Source organism: Schistocerca gregaria, chromosome 4 (assembly GCF_023897955.1).
Source record: "Schistocerca gregaria isolate iqSchGreg1 chromosome 4, iqSchGreg1.2, whole genome shotgun sequence".
NCBI lineage: Eukaryota > Metazoa > Arthropoda > Insecta > Orthoptera > Acrididae > Schistocerca > Schistocerca gregaria.
The window spans coordinates 60,340,298-60,353,755 of record NC_064923.1 but is presented as its reverse complement, the minus strand read 5'-3'; positions in this window follow the sequence as shown (position 1 = coordinate 60,353,755).

Genomic DNA, 13,458 nt, shown 5'->3' with positions numbered 1-13,458 from the left:
GAGCATTTCGAAGGTGTCAGGCATTTGTCCCAAGCAGTTTCAGGTAAGAAAACTGCCCAAATGGTTATTAGATCACTGGCAGTCTCTGATAAATGCAAAATCAGTGTCTTTGCCAGAAGTCTCTGTCTCTCAGCCTGATATTCGGTGCTACATGTGAATGGAATCGTGGTCCAAAAATCACAAAAATTTACATCATGACATGACTCATATATTCAGATATACTAAAAACTGTGGGAATGTATCCTAATATCACTCTTATCTCATTACCAGATGATTACTGAATATGTGTAAGTAAATGTCAGTTTGGCCTCATTTTAGTGTCGTAGATTGAATCCGAGAAGCGCACAGTTTAGGTTCACCCTTGTTTGCACGGTGACGGGTTGGACAAGTTCTTGCAGCCCCGGTCTGTGTCGCAGCAAACTCGGAGGACGGCTCTGTGGCCACAAAATAACGATCCGGCCATTACGCGCAGCCTGCTGCGTCATTAACAACAGTTCCTGACAAAGCACAGCCGGCGGCAGCTGTGTCCTCCCGAAAATCGCCCAATTAGCGTCGCCGCCGCGGGAATTACGCGGTCCTGTCGGCCTGTCCAGGTGGGCGCCCCGGGGTGCAGCAGGCAGCAGCGCTGCGAAAACAACTGCATAACCACAGCGGACCTCCATTAGCACTCCCCGTGTGTGATGTCTCTCTGCACAAACGCTGACGTCGATCGAGCGGTAACATTTGTAACATGCTTCTGACCAACAGCTCGATTTAGACGTCACTTTACCTAACTGTTCACTATGGACATTCGATACGACTTTCGTCAAAATACTTACTTTTTTATTACTTCCTCATCTGTATGTTACCACATACGTCGACTCTTATTGAGATAATTTTTCCTTCACTCAATGTAAATGTTCTTTCTTTAACTCACTTTTCTCTCTCTGGGTGTTTGGAAACTATAAATTGTTTCATTTCCGCTAAAACCTACACTGTACAATATAACTTAAGACTAACCTTTTAACCATCGTAATTGTCTCCCACTTCTAAGCAGAAGTTTGAAGTTTGGCCTAAAGCTGCACATAAGCTTTCTCTGCAATGGTACAAAGCAGTGGCGCCGTGGGACGTCACCCTTGGCCTTGGTGAAGCGTCAAGAAGCATGCGAAATAAGTGCCAGAGTGTTGAGGTGGGTTAATGATGTCATATTGGCACCAAATTGCACCACAATTCCGTCCAAAGCCCCATTGAGCGTGTCACCACATGGGTAGGTCGCCACAAGCCCTGTTACCCATATTTTCGCCATTCTTTTCATGCCTCTGCAATGGAGGTCAAAGCTTCGATGCCCAGGTGTGAAGTCATGCAGTTCCCTTGTGGTTGGCCCAGGAAGACATTTCAGACAAACTGTCACTCGGAACCGGCACTAAAAGGCCTCAGAGGATGGCATAAAGAGCATCTATGACATACTACCATCTTTTGGGACTTTCGTTTCCATACTTTTCTCAGTAGGCAGTGCTATGTGCAACAGAAGGCCTTTCTCAACCATCTTAGACACTGCTCACATCCTCCCATGGTTAAACCCATTGCAGGTTATTTGACTAGCGCGAACAGTGAGGGACCATTGAAGATCACTCGACGATACTCGACATTTGAATGCGATGTCGAACAGCAATGAGTGTTTATGCTTTTTGAACCCCGTGATTCGCGCTCTCCTTGGCATGGTCACAGGGCACTCACACATGAGTGAAAATATGTATCTACACAGAGAGTACCGTTTCTTCGATCTTAATGCACCTCCAGGCACGCAACATCTTCGACACCCCTCTGACACCGCAAGTCAGCAAATCTCTGTACAGATACTCTTTTAATGTGCTCAAAGCTGGTAGGCAGATGTCTCTGAGTGTTTGGCAAACTGTGAAGACCTGGAGGGACCCCTTGCTCTTTTGCACTGATAAGCCAAAACTTTATGACCATTGCGCACAGCAAGGTTGTGTGCCACCAAATCGCACTGCAGTCGCATAACAAATTAAGAAAAGCGTGGAAGTCGAGCAGAGCCAGCTGGCGAACTACCTTAGCGTAGATATGGCTGCAGTTTGAGGAATCCACAGAGATAAACGACATTGCCAAATGGCAAATTATTTTTTTTTTACATACAGCCTGTGAACGACTATCTCTAAAACGGCGAAACTGGTAGAATGTTCTCGTGCTACTGTCGTGAGCACCTACACAAAGAGATAGAAGGGCAGTGAAACTACCACCAGGCGCTTAGTGATTGAAAGTCAACGGATCTTCACTAACCATGAGGTGTGGAGGCTTGGCTTCTCTGTAGTGTAAGATAGATGGGCACCTGTGGTACCTCTGGTGAAAGTGCATGATGGCAGTTGACGCAAATACGAGGTCTGTCTAAAATGTATCCTATCTTTGATTTTCCCACGCAAAATAGAGACGACAGCGCGGCACAACTGAACAGAGTAAAGGAAGAGACCTTTATGCACAACCGTGAATTTTTTCTCTGCCTTCCAGCGGGTCAGTCGCTGAGTGAGGTGCTTCACAACGTGTTCGTCGGATTAATTATTCTCTCAAGATGACCGAACGTGTTGAATAAAGCTACTGCATCAAATTTTGTCAAAAGCATGGTGATTCTCAAAGCGAAACAATTCGTAAGTTTCAGCAGGTGTTTCGAGAAGATGTTATTAGTGCAACAGAAATTAAGTAGTGGTCCAATCAATTCAAAAATGGCCGCACATAAGCAGAGAGTGCCCATCGTTCTGGTAGACCCCAAACTGCTCGGAGTGCAGCTGTTGTTGAGAGGATGCAATAATTGCTGATGGCAGACCGTCGTTCGACTGTGTGGGGATTACCCAATAGGGTGAGTGAGTAAAGACTCTGCACATGCAATTTTGTGTGATGATTTGAATATACACCGAGTGGCTTCTTAATTCGTGTCCAAGGTGTGGTCTCCAGATCTAAAAGACCTCCATTTTGATATTGCACAGAACCTTCTGAACACCATGATAACTGTAGATGGGTATTGGGTGTATGGGTACGACCCCGTGTCTCCAAGGTCAAAGAAAGCGCGGCAGGTGCACAGCAAGATCAAGGGGATCCTGAGTGTCTTCTTTAATGTCTGTGGAATTGTGCATCATGAATACGCATAGTAAGGACAAACAGTGACAAAGGAGTACTATCAAGATGTTCTCCGGCGACTCCGTGACGCTGTTCGGCGCACAAAACAGACATGTGGATGGCGAAAACCTGGCAACTGCATCACGACAATGTGCCTGCACATTCAACCCACTTGACCCTACATGTCTTGGCCAAACATGGAATTATAGCCGTTCGCCAACCTCCCTACACTCCAGAGATGGCTCCTTGCGACTTATGGTTGTTAACAAAATTGGCATGAAAGGATCCCGTTTTGAGAGTACGGAAGAGATAATGTGGAACACGGCGACAGAGCTTAACACCATTCCAAAAGAAAACTTCGAGAGGTGTTTCCAGCAGTGAAACGATCGGCGGGCTAAGTGTGTGCAAGCAAAAGGGGCCTACTCTGAAGTGGATTAGGGTGCCAACTCCGTCAGGTATTCGAAATATTATTTCTGACCAAAGGACGGATACTTTTTTGTCAGGCCTCGTACGTTTCAGAGCACATCATTTAGTGCTCATTGCTGAACCAGGTGCTCTATAGCTGACGATCCTGCTGCGTTCACAAGTTGGTTGTACTGCGTCGTCAGTTATGATTGCAATAGGCTCAGAATAATTAGGTTGGACCATATATCACAGGAATCATGTTGGCTTCTCTGATGTATCAAGTTTATGCTCGCTGGTCGTCTCTATAAAGGCCGTTATCCAGGGCAATGGTTGACTGAAACATGCACCATCCCATGGACACAAGCTGATGAATGCAATATTATGCTATGATACACATTCTTGCATAGAAAAAAAAACTCCTACTGAACAGACAATGAATACCCAGAGGTACCGACTGGTCGCCGTGTCATCATCAGCCCACAGCCATCACTGGATGCGGATATGGAGAGGCATGTGGTGAGAACAGCACTCTCGCAGCTGTATGTCAGTTTCCGAGACTGGAACCTCTACTTCTAAATCACGTAGCTTCTCAGTTTGCCTCACAAGGGCTGAGTGCACCCCGCGTGCCAACAGCGCTCGGCAGACCGGATGGTCACCCATCCAAGTGCTAGCCCAGCCTGACAGTCCTTAATTTCGGTGATCTGACGGGGGTGGCCGAGCGGCTCTGGCGCTACAGTCTGCAACCGCACGACCGCTACGGTCGCAGATTCGAATCCTGCCTCGGGCATGGATGTGTGTGTTCTCCTTAGGTTAGTTAGGTTTAAGTAGTTCTAAGTTCTAGGGAACTTATGACCTCAGCAGTTGAGTCCCACAGTGCTCAGAGCCATTTGAACCATTTTTGATCTGACGGGAACAGGTGTTACCACTGCGGCAACGCCATTGGATCTTGCATAGGACTTATCGTATTCATTGAAGACACCCTGTGAGCTATGAGCCACCTGCATCCCTTCATGCTTCGTGTCCTTCCTAACGATTATTGCACCTTTGAGCAGCAGCAGCTGGCTGACAAACATCCAGCAACAGGGAAGTAACTGATTTTGCGACTTTTACGAGTCCCTAACCAGGAGCGAATTTAGTAATATCACCTGTATGTTTTAATAGTTTAGTTTTTGAGTTTCTGCATGTTAATGAAATATATAATACCCACTGTTCTCGCTTTTTCGTTTGCATCGGAAACTAAACCGATTTTGTGACATATTACAAATTATAATTAGGGACGAATTACTTAGATTCACCTGAGTACCTTGGTACTTAGGTTTCAGAATCTCTGATTATTAACCTAATTTATTAGACACAGTTCCTGCATTTTCATCAGTGTCTACAGTAGGATTCCTCACCACGTGATGATTGACCATCTATCAGTTTTCTGCGGTCTTTAGAATGGATGGGTAGTGTGATTGTTGTGTGCAGAGGCGAGCAGAGTTGGTGGCACATTGCTCACAGCTCCAGACTGTGATAGCTTTGGTTACACAGCTTTAGGGTGACCTCTTAGCAAAAAACTATCTTGAGTCAATAACGAGAATCAAACGTGTAGAGGGATTAGTAAACACAGGTTTGCCACAGCGAGATTTCATATTGTAACCCCCAAATCCTCCAAAAATAAACGAAAAATGTATATGTTCGAAAATGCAGACAAAAATTCATTTGACCCCTACCTGAGAGATAATCTCCACTCCTTTCCAATTAACAATATATGTGTAGAACAGGAATGGCTTGAATGAAAGGAAACAGTATGGGCAGCAACTCAGTTTTATACAAAATAAATTAACAAACAGTGGAGCTGATCCTCCTTGGTACACAAAACAAGGCAGAATATTGTTACAGAAACAACGAAGTACAAATGCAGAATTTAGCACACATAAAATCCCAAAGCTTGGCGATCTTTTACAGAAGCTCGAAATTTAGCACTGACTTCAATAAGAGATGCATATAATAATTTCCACAATGAAATTTTGTCCCAAAACCTGATAGAAAAAAGCAGACATACGTTTACGGCAAGACGCAATAATGCCTTATCTGCGCGACAGCAGTGGAGATACTATCGAAAACAATGCTGCCAAAGCAGAGTTACTAAACGCAACCTTCCAAAATGCCTTCACAAAAGAAGACGAAATAAATAACCCAGAATTCGAATGAAGATCAGCTGCCAACATGATTAACGTAGAAGTAAATATCTTTCGAGTAGTGAAGCAACTTAAATCATTTAATAAAAGTATCTCTTCGGGTGCAGACTTCATACCAATTACGTTCCTTCAGAGTATGCTAATTCAGTAGCTGCATACGGAACGATTATACACAACCACTCGCTCGACGAAATTTCCGTGCCCAAAGACTGAAAAGTTGCACAAGTCACATCAATATTCAGAAACGTTTGTAGCAGTAATCCACAAAATTGCAGGCCCATATCATTAACGTCAAAATGCAGGAGGATTCCCAACATGTATTGTATGCTAACACTATGAACTACCTCAAAGGAAACGGTCTATTGACAAACAGTTAACATGGTTAAAGAAAACATTGTTCTTGTGAAACTCAACTAGTTCTTTAGTCGCATGAAGTGCTGAGTGCTATTGACAAGGGGTTTCAGATTGATTCAGTATTTCTGATTTTCCAGAAGGCTTTTGACACTGTACTACATATGTGGCTGCAGAAAATTGTGTACTTCTGGAATGTCATCTCACAAGGGAGCCTCCCCAGCGCACCCCCCTCAGATTTAGTTATAAGTTGGCGGAGTGCATAGGCCTTGATAAACTGAACACAGATCAATCGAGAAAACACGAAGAAGCTATGTGGAACTATGAAAACAAAAACCAAATATACAAACTGAGTAGTCCATGTGCACGATACACAACATCAAGGATAACATGAACTCAGGAGCACCGTGGTCCCATGGATAGCGTGAGTAGCTGCGGAACAAGAGGTCCTTGGTTCAAGTCTTCCCTCGAGTTAATAGTTTACTTTCTTTATTTTCACAAATTTATGATCTATCCGTTTGTTCATTGACGTCTCTGTTCACTGTAGAAAGTTTGCTTTGCGACCGCACCGCAAAACCGTGCGATTAGTAGACGATAGGACGTGCCTCTACAATGCGAACCGAAAACATTTGATCGCAAGGTCATAGGTCAACCGACTGCTCCACAGGAAACCATGTCTGATATGTTCTGTACGACACTGGTGACGGCATGGGCGTCACATGACAAGATTATGTTGTAGACCCACCTAACTTGAACACTTGGCGAAAGTGTAAAAAGATTCTTCTACCTTGCCCGATCTAGGTTTTCTTGTGGATGTGATAATCACTTCCAAAAAGTGATTAACACATAAAAGTTCAATTAAACTACAAAAAAATGAATGCAACAGTTTCATGGTCGCGCCGTTTTCCCTGTGCTCTGTCAAAACATATGTTTTCAACGTTTTCCAATATTTCCGTATGTAGACTGTCAAATCCTGCATATGTCCAAGCAAATCCGAATATGTCCTGGAATTATGGAGAGCGAAGTTGATTATGTGTGAGTGCCTGAACTTTGATAATTGTCTGAAAGTAAAAAATTAAACTTCTCGCTTGAGGAAAGACTTCAAGCAAGGACCTCTCGTTCCACAACTGCTCACGATAACCACGGGACCATGGCGCTCCTGAGCTCACACTACCCTCGATGTTGCCTATCTTGCACATGGACTACTCAGTCTGTATATTTTGCTCATTGCCGGCCGCGGTAGTCTCGCTGTTAAGGCGCTCAGTCCGGAACCGCGCAACTGTTACGGTCGCAGTGTCGAATCCTGTCTTAGGCATGGATGTGTGTGATGTCCTTAGGTTAGTCATGATTAAGTAGTTCTAAGTTCTAGGAGACTGATGACCTCAGAAGTCCCATGGTGCTCAGAGCCATTTCAAAGCCTTCTTTTTCACAGTTCCACACAATTTGTTACTGTTTTCCTGATTAATCTTCGTTCAGTTTTTAAACGCCTATCACCTGTGATAAATCTTATAACTAAATCTGAGGGGGCGGGGGAGCGATAAAGAGGTTCCCTTGTCAGTAATGTGATTGGATTTGTGATTTTCTGTCAGAGAGGTCAGAATTCATATCAAATGATGGAAGTTTATTGAGTAAGACAGAAGTGATTACTGGCATTCCCCAAGGAAGTGTTATAGGCCCTTTGCTCTTCCTGACCTATATAAACTGTTATAGGATGACCGGAGCAGGTGATGTGGATGGGGTTTTAGGGCATGGTTGGGTAGAAAAAGGTGGCTGTTTTTAGCAATCTTCCTCTTTATGGTTGGTTCTTCCAATACATTTTCTGGTAGCTCAGCCCCACTGCTCGTGTCGTGGTGGAGACGTGCTGATGTGAGCAGCCAAGGGAACGCGACGCAGTGCTCAGTCAGCGGCTGTGCAGGTAGCAGGAGGTTAGCAGTATGAGGCCCGGTGTAGCTCGCCTCCTGCAGCTGCTGCGGCTCGTGACCATCCCGGGAGTCGCTGGTGCAGCAGCGGGCAACGTCCTATGCTGGTCCTCGAGGACATCATCATTGATGACGACGACGTAACAGCGACCGAACGCCCAATCGGTCGAACCGATGCTGATGCCCACCTCTGTTGCTATTAAATCAGTGCAGACCGCTGCTGAATGATCTGGTTCCACATCTCTGTGTTTATCACAATGTTCTTGATGAGTTGGCTAAGGCAACCGCGCCACATGTGGCCTGCACCAGCGTAATTCTGCTAATGCTGCATTCTGGCTGTTGCTGGCTGCCGCACACATACACACATACCGACGCTCGTTGCAAAACTGTGTCACCTGCATAATGCGCCAGCCAGCCTTTGTGAGAACAAAACACCACTTGATATAGGACGTACCTTCAAGGCTCCAGCTAGGTTGCAACAGCAAAACAGAATAACTATGCTAAGAGAGAGTGCACACCTTCCCTCTTCCCTCTTCAGTGCAACACATGACGCTGGAACTGCTGGTCTTTCCAGAACGTCACGCCTCCTGAGAAACAAAAGAAAAAAACTCACATTAGCTTTTCCTTTTCACACGTGGCCTAAGAGCATTATTCTTTTTTTGTGATTCATCTTTCTCTCCACTAGAAGTTACTGCAGACAATGAAGGAAGTTCCTTAAAATTCCCCTTGAAAGGCCTAATTGTGCTCACATGCTAAATAGTAGGGCAAGTTGGAGGTTGTAATTTTACATTGACTGGCGATGTCATCTCGATCATCTGGAAAGGACTTTGATGACAGGATTCAAATTTTTTGGTTTTGCCTTTTGGCACATACAAATCAGTCATATCACCCATTGTCCTGCATGATATTTTGGTAAAACCGCCTTTCTGTAGTGAACTTTGTACTGTCTCTCTAACACATTAGTGTTCATTTTTTTCTCCTGCCACCAGATTGTTTTAAACTTTCTGGATAATTCCTTAACAGCCGAAATATCGTTACTGGTGGGGTCTAGAGTTATGCAAGCAGAGATGGCGTCTTCCAACCTAACAGTACTTCATACAGAGGCAATCCTGTACTTTCATGCACATTTGAGATGTATGTCGTGGTTACAAGCGCCAATAGGGTATCCCAATTGTTGTGTTGTGAATTACAAAATAACTTAACATCTTAACTGTTCTACAATGAACTCACTCGGTCTGACCATTTGCCTGTAGGTATAACACGCTCATAACTGTTTCATCGAATTGGACATAGTTTGTCCCTTGATATTATAGTTTCAGGTGTACCGAATTTCAATATCCACTGATGTACCATGGCGTGAGCCACTGTTTCGGCTCGTTGGTCCAGAATAGCTCTCATAGACACATAGAGCGAAAAATGCTCTATTATTGTTAAAAGATAGCGATTACCCGCTGGTGTTTGCACAAACGGTCCCAAGACGTCTAACCCAAGTAATTGAAAAGGTCTATCCACTTCCAGTAGTCATTGCATCTCAATTTTGTAATGGCTCAATTCTGCCTGTTGAGCACGCGGAATTCAATTCATTACTTAGTGATCGACATCTTGCCTACGTGTTGACCACCAATTACTCTGTGCTACCATCCCTCCCATTGCTCTTTGACCAGAATGATAAGAAAACATTGAATCATGTGCTTGCCTTAAAATTTCTTTTTGCCATTTTTCAGGTACGACTATGCATGGACCGTTCCTAGTTTCAAGGTACAATATCCATTTTCCACAACAAATTGTCGCTGTGAGGTAAATCGTTGGCAACCTATGTCAGTGGTTTGTGCCTCCTCCCATTCATTCTCATTTATTCCTATGCATTCCATGGCACATACTTTACATCTCAGACCATCTGCATTTCTGTGCGATTTACCCAGTTGATGAATCACTTCAAAATCACACTCACGAAGATGCATAGTCCACATAGTTAATTTACTCAATGGGTCTTTAAGCCCTAACAACCACTTAAATGCTGCATGGTCAGTAATCACCTTGAAATGTCGTCCATACAAATAACACCGAAAATAGTTTATTCCAAAAATTAATGCCAATAACTCCTTCTCAGTTGTTGAGTAATTGTTTTCTGCATCATTTAGCTGTCTGGAAGCATATGCTATCAGGTGTTCCTGGCGATTCTATTTCCTCAGATAATACAAAACCCAAAGCAAAATTGCTAGTGTTATAAGATAATACAAACTGTGTAGTAAAATTAGGAAAAGCCAAAACCAGACTTGATGGAGCACAGCGATTCGTTACACGATCATTTCATAATTGCGAAAGCGTTACAGAGATGATAGATAAACTCCAGTGGTAGACTCTGCAGGAGAGACGCTCAGTAGCTCGGTACAGGCTTTTGTTAGTTTCGAGAACATACCTTCACCGAAGAGTCATGCAGTATATTGCTCCCTCCTACGTATATCTCGTGAAGCGACCATGAGGATAAAATCAGAGAGATAAGAGCCCACACAGAAGCATACCGACAATCCTTCTTTCCACAAAAAATACGAGACTGGAATAGAAGGAAGAACCAATAGAGGTACTCAGGGTACCCTCCGTCACACACCGTCAGGTGGCTTGCGGAGTATCGATGTAGATGTAGATATAAATGTTAACAAACTTTTTAACTTTTGAAAAGTCTCTTTGTATTCTGCTGGCCAGTGAAGTTTTGCTGCCTTCTTCAACAACTGTGCAAGGGGTCTTGCAATTTGCACAAATTTTGGAGTATATCTCCTGTAAAAATTGGCGAGACCAAAATAAGATTGCAATTCTGTAACTTTTGTAGGTGTTGGAAGATTCATTACCGCCTCTACAAGTTTTAGATCCATAAGGACACCCTCCTGTCCTATAATATGACCTAAATAACGGACTTCTTGTTTTACAAAAAATGATACTTTCCCGTATGAAGAGTTAACCGCACTGATTGCAGACGATCGAAAACTTGGCTCAAAGGCACACATGTTCTTGCACATAGTTTGAAAAAAAAACAATTATGTCGTCAAAAAATACAATACACTGATTAGGTATCAGCCCTCGTAACACACTATCTAGTAACCACTGGAAGGTTGCCAGAGCGTTTTTGAGTCTGTAAGGCATTCGCCAATACTGAAAATGACCTGTAGGTGTTGAGAAAGCTGTCTTCGGTCTGTCCTCTGGGGCGACCTCCTACTGGTGGTACCCAATTCGAAGATCGAAGGTCGTGAAGTACCGACACTGACTCAAACTATCCAGAGTTTGTTATATTAGGGACTGGGTATGTATCTGATACAGTTTTTGATTCAGGTGACGATCATCACAACAGATACGATATGCCTTGCCCCCTTTTAGGTGATTTTTCGCCCACTATTGCGACAGGAGCGAACCAGAGACTACTACAGGTTTCTGTTATCCCATCCCTAAGCTGCTGATTAATTAATTGTTACAGCCAGGCTGTAAACTTTTTGGAACACGATGTGGACGTTTATACACTGATGATTCATTCCCGGTGGCGATATAATGCTGAACTAATGGTGTGGCGAGCGGTGGACCATGAGAATTAAATAACTCTTTATAATCCGTGAATAGGCTCTCCATGACGCCTGTCTTGCCCTTCTAAATTTACTACTTTACCCCTCAGTATTGACCAGCTGACAGGCTCTCCTGGCATTGTGTAATCGGCAGCGAAATCCATATCCAGTTCATTTTCTCCTACTATTTCCAGATTCCCTACTATAGTACCCCTGCTAACTGCACCTCTTCAAGGCCATAATTATCAATATTTACAGGCACAATATTTTTTCCTTCTATCTCCAGCACGTCGGACACGCTACGGTGCATAATCACGTCATATTATCCAACGGCTCATTCTCAGACAAAGGTTCAACAACACGCAACGAATTTACTGGCACCAAATTTTTTCACTGAACCCTTCAGTATAGTATCCCGCGAGTTCACCCTAAAGGACCTCGTACGAAGTTTTGGTGGCCCACCCAACATCTGGGCAGTCCTTTGCAAAGGTAATGGTTCTTCGGCCACAGAACCTAGGTGAAATTGTATTCCATCAAGTTCTACCATATGCCATTCCAGGTTAACATTTCCATGTTGCCCAACCAGGAAATCCAATCCGAGTATGACATCACTGCTGCTGCTAATAGCTGGAAGAACTTCTACCTTCACCTGGATGTTCCTCATTTCCACTCCGAAGTTTAACACCGCTGATCCGAGTGACTTCACCTGGCCCCCCACTCACGCCACACAACGCCCAGCGTGGTGCTTTAAATTCTACTTTACGAAGTACATTTCTATTCGCCATGAATACCTGAGACACGGTATCCAATAAAAATTTACACGGTATGCCCCTAACATAGCCGGTCAGAAAAAAGTCAGCCACTGATTCTGCACTAGCATTAATCCTTACTGGGGGTGTTGCACAGAGGACACATCACCCACTGCCTCATTTAACTGAGGGGAGTGGGGCACACCTTGCGGTTTCCTATCATGTTTCCGTCAGGACCCATTGCAATTACGCTCCCGATGACCGCAACGTGTGCATTTTCTGCATTGCACCTCTTTACAATCGTGTCTAATGTGTCCCATCCGACCACATCTGAAACATTTTATTTCTGCATTAAACATTGCTTTCCAGTCCCATGTCTTTGTTACTGCAACAACTTCCTCTAACGCCATTGCGATTCCGACTGCCTCATTGAGAGTCTTAGGGAATTCCATCCTAATTTTGTGGGACGTTTTGGGTTGTATTCCCCACGAAAATGCATCTAGTGCCCTCTGCCCAGCTTCCTGCAAAATGGCTTCATTAATCCTATCGCAAATCGTTAGCTCATTGGTATTGACATTAATTTTTGGAATTCGATCTACAAAAGCTTCTATTCATTCCCCATCCCTTTGATACATTCTATTCAATTGCTCCCGATAATATCTAGATGTATTTTTCCTCCGATACCTTTCCAGCTACCCATTATTGAATAATTAAAATTCTCAACCATCCCTTAATTCTTCATGGCATGCAACGTACGCTCTGGCATCCCCAGTTACTTTCTACTTAGCCACATGCAAAACTGTTTCTGCACCCCAATTTCCCAATTTAGTGACTGTGCTAAGGTACTAAAAAAATCATAACATCGTCCCTAGCTTTTACCGAGGAAGGGGTGACCAAAGACGCAGTGTTAGTCTCAGGAATTACTGCATTAACAGGAAATTGCTTGCTCGCCTCTTTAGACCGAGCGCGCTGTATCTCTAATTCTAATACTGAATAGCCACCTCGGCTGAAACAGACTGCTCCATTACTACCAGCTATCAAATGAAGACTACAGTAAGACCAGAAAGAAGAACAGGAAGGGAAGATGGACTATGATACAGGTTCAGACAAACCACCAAACGAAAAATTGGCACTTACTTGTCATGTTCCAGGAGTTGCTGATCCATTGTTGCCCTTCCCAGGTGCCACATACCATCGT